Here is a 4,398-nt window from a genome sequence, read left to right on the forward strand (position 1 = left end):
TACGACAGACAGTATGTGTCCTCTTGGCTGGTTCAAAATATTACAGTCATTATTGCACCTGTTTACTGAGCCTATATATATGTCAAAACCCTACCTACGTGTAGGGAGCAAACAGAAGAGTCACGTCACCTAAGTGCTGGGACAGGGATATGTGGCAATCTTTTCTGAAAGGAGGGACCAGACAAAAGAGACACATCACCTGGGTTCTCAGCCAAGGATATGTTACAATTCCCCACTGAAAGCAGGGCACAGACAACAGCAACACATCACTCAGATTCAGGGCTCAGTGACAATGTCACACTGTGACCTTTGGGTAATACTCAGGCATGAAAGACACATCACCTGGTTTCTGGGTTTCACGATATGTAGCAATCTTTCCTTTAAGCAGCATGAACGCAGAGGAGGAGAGTCACATCTCTTAGGTGACGGATGCAAAGATATGTCACAAGGCCTCTGGTGGGCACAGCCCAGGCAGGAGTCTCTCATTCATGGTAAGTTAGGAGCAGTATTAAGTCACAATACCCAGCATACACAGCACCCAGGCAAAAAAGAAGAGTTATATTACCTAGGCGCTTAATCCAGTGATATGTTACAATAAGCTTTTTTTCTTTTCTTTTCTTCTTTTTCTTTTTTTTTGGCAGGGCCCAGGTAGAAGAGAAGAGTCACATCATCTAGGTAATGAATGAAAATATTTGTCATTATTTCCCTGTGGGCAGGGCTTGTGCAGAAAATTTGCATCTTCTAGGTGTTGGACTCAGAGATATATTACAAGGTCTGCAACACTTTAGAAAGAGAGGAGAGTCACATCACTTAGGTGCTAGGCCCACCAATACATCTCAATCACTTATTGGGCAAAGCTCAGGCAGTAAAAAAGAATCACATGACCTAGGTTTGGAATATAGCAATATATCACAATAGCCCCTGAGAAGAGGGCCCTGGAAAGAGAGTCACATTGGTGAGAATCTCAGAGATATGTGGCAATTCCACTTTTTGGTATTCACAAAAACGAAGGAAGTCCTATAACCTAGAAGCTGGACTCAGCTCTATGACACAATCACCCTAGTGGGCAAGTCCATTAGGGAGAAGAGTGTCACATCACGTAGGTGCTGGGTAAAGTGATATGTCAAAATCCCCATGGTGATAGGCCCAGAGACACATCACAATGACCTCTTTAGGCAGAGACCAGGCAGAAGAATTACATCACTTGTGTGTTGGGCCTAGTGGTAAGTCACTCTCATTTATTTGGACATGGCCCAAGCAGAACAGCAGAGTCACATTACCTAATTGCTGGGCCAAAAGATATGTCACAATCTTTTACATGGGCCAAACCCAGGTGTAAGAGAAGAGTAACATCAGATAGTAGGTGTTACCAGAGATATGTCACAATGCCTTGTATGAAAGACCCAGGCAGTCAAAATGCATTACTTGGTTGCTTAACTAGGGATATATTACAATCTTTCCTGTGGACATGATGCAGGCAGAAGAGGAGAGTCATATCTCATAGGCGATGGATGCAGAGACATGTCACAAGGCTCCTGTGGACAGGGTCCAGACTGAAGCCTTCTGTCCGCTAGGGTTTGGGTCCAATGATATGTCACAATACCCAAATTATGCACAGCCTAGGCAAAAAAAGGAGAGTCACATCACCTAGGTACTGGGTCCAATGATATATTATAATTTTCTATTTTGGCAGGGCCCAGGCAGAAAGAAAAGCTACATCACCTAGGTGATGAATGAAAATACGTGTTATAATAGTTTTGTGGGCAGGACCCCTGCAGGATAGTCACATAGCCTAGGTGTTGGACCCAGAAATATGTCACCATATATAAAGTATGCAGGGCTGGGGCATGAGACAACAGTTACTTCATTTATTTGTTGAGCCCAGCTATGCAATCATTTTTTGGGCAAAGCTTGAGTAGTAGAGGAGAGTCACATCACCTAGGTGCTGGGTCCAGCAATGTGTCACAATACCTGCTCAGGGGAGGGTACAGGCAAGGGAATCACATCACTTAAGTGAGGGGCCCAGAAATATCTCACAATACCCGCCGTGGGTAGAACTCAGGAAAAAGAAGAGAGTCACATAATCTAGAAGCTGGGCCCAGCTATATGTTGCAATCACCCCAGTGGACAGGTCCCAGGCATGAGGATAGAGTTATATCACATACGTGCTGGGCCGAGCCATTTACCACAACCTTCACTGTGGACAGACCCCAGGAAAAAGAGGACAGTCACATCATTTAGGTAACAAAACCTGTGTTATGTCACAGTTACTTGTTTGGACAGAGGCAAAGAAGTATCACACAACCTGTGTGCTGGACTAAGCAATACGTCACTCTCTCTTTTTTACTCATGGACCAGGCAGGAGAGAAGAGTCATATTACCTAAGCTCCGGATTCACAGGTATGTCTCAGTCTGTTTTTTGGGCAATGCTCAGGCAAGAGAGCAGAGTCACATCAAGTGGTTGATGAGCCCAGAGATATATCACATTGCCCCTTGTGGACAGGGACCAGGCAGGAAATTCACATCACCTTGGTGGTAGGATAAGCAATATATCACAGTACGTTTTGAGAGCAAAGCCAAAAAGGTAACATCATCTTGGTGTTGAGTGCAGCAATAGGTTACAGTTTTCTTTGTAGGCAGAACCTATAAAGATGGGAAAAGATGGGAACAGTCAAGAGAAGAGAGTCACATCACTTCTGTGGTGGACACAGAGATACCTCATAATGCTCTCTGTAGGCAGGGCCAGGGCATAAGAGTTACACAACCTGGGTGTTAGACCAAGCAACTTGTCACAAAGGCCGATATGGGCCAGACACAGACAGAAGAGTCACATAACCTGGGTGTGGGGCTCAGTTATATGTCAAAATGCCCACTGTGGGCAGTGGCAAAGCAGGAGAGGAGACTCACATCACCTACATATAAGGCCCAGTGATATGTTAAAATTCCCCTGTGAGCAGCAGTAAAGCAGAAGAATAGAATAACATCACCTAGGGTATGAGTGCAGTGATATGTCACAATTCCACCTGGGCTGGGCCCGGGCAGATAGGTCAAATCACAAAGGTTCTGTGAGGTGCATATTGTCACAATCACACCTACAGGAAGGTCCAGTAATGAGATTAACAATCTCACACATGTCCCGGTTCTCGGTATGAGAGTCAACACCTGTGAGTTGGAGCCAAACAGATGAGTCACAATCTCAACAATTGACTTGATCCATGTGTGAGATCCTATTTTCTATTTGCATTACTATTAGTACCAGTACTTATTGATTCTTCCACATTCTACATCTTTCTTCTGTATGAATGCACATATAAATATTGATATATATATATATACACAAGATTATATGAGTATATCTATGTAAATATGTGCACAAATACTGTTCCTCAAAAGACATTTTTCAATCTCTTAGCATATTCTAAGGGTACAGATGTAGAATTATTTCTCTTCTCTGTCTCCATAGCATGTCAGAATGGAATATAGCTATACAATGTTGTTTGTATAGACAAACAGAGCTTCACTTTCAGGGGCAAGGTCTGGGAAATAAGCTGATAGTAAAGCCATGTAACACTTTCTGTGCAGGTTAGTATTTCTGAACCTTGCTTTCCTTCTCAGTATATGCATGAACTATTCTCATCCACCACTGGGGGCCCATCTTGAATAATCTACAGTTGTTATTTAGAGAACTGGCTGATTGAATCCACCTGCGCTGATCTAATTGATTGAACTCACCTGGGCTGTGCTTAAGGCCAATTAAAAAATTATCGGCTCAAATATTGGCTGACTGGAGTCACCTGGGCTAAACTAATTGGCTAATTTTACTCTCCTAGGATCAGCTAATTGACTGTAATTACATAGTTTGAGTTAATTGACTGATTGAAATCAAAAGTGCTGACCTAATTGGCTGATTGAAATCACCTGGAATGAAGTAATTGATGGAATTTACCTGATCTGAGTTAATTGGCTGATCAGAATTACCTAGACCAATCTAACTGGTTAATTGGAATAAACTGGGCTGAGCTAATTGGCTGATTGAAATAATCAGGGCTGAGTAAATGGGTTGATTGTATTCACCACCCCTGAGGAGAGTAAGTAGGAAAATGACCTCTGACATACTTTTTCTTTTTTTCTTGACAGTTTTGCTTTTATTGCCCAGGCTGAATGAAGTGCAATGGTGTGATCTCAGTTCATCACAACCTCTGTCTCCTGGGTTCAAGCAATCCTCCTGCCTAAGCCTCCCGAGCAGCTGAGATTAATGGTGCCTGCCACCATGCCCGGCTAATTTTTTTGTATTTTTGGTAGAGACAGGGTTTCTTCATATTGATCAGGCTGGTCTCAAACTGCTGACCTCAGGTGATTTGCCCGCCTTGGCCTCCCAAAGTGTTGGGATTACAGGCA

This window comes from Mandrillus leucophaeus, unplaced genomic scaffold (assembly GCF_000951045.1).
Source record: "Mandrillus leucophaeus isolate KB7577 unplaced genomic scaffold, Mleu.le_1.0 Scaffold1707, whole genome shotgun sequence".
NCBI classification, from domain to species: Eukaryota; Metazoa; Chordata; class Mammalia; order Primates; family Cercopithecidae; genus Mandrillus; species Mandrillus leucophaeus.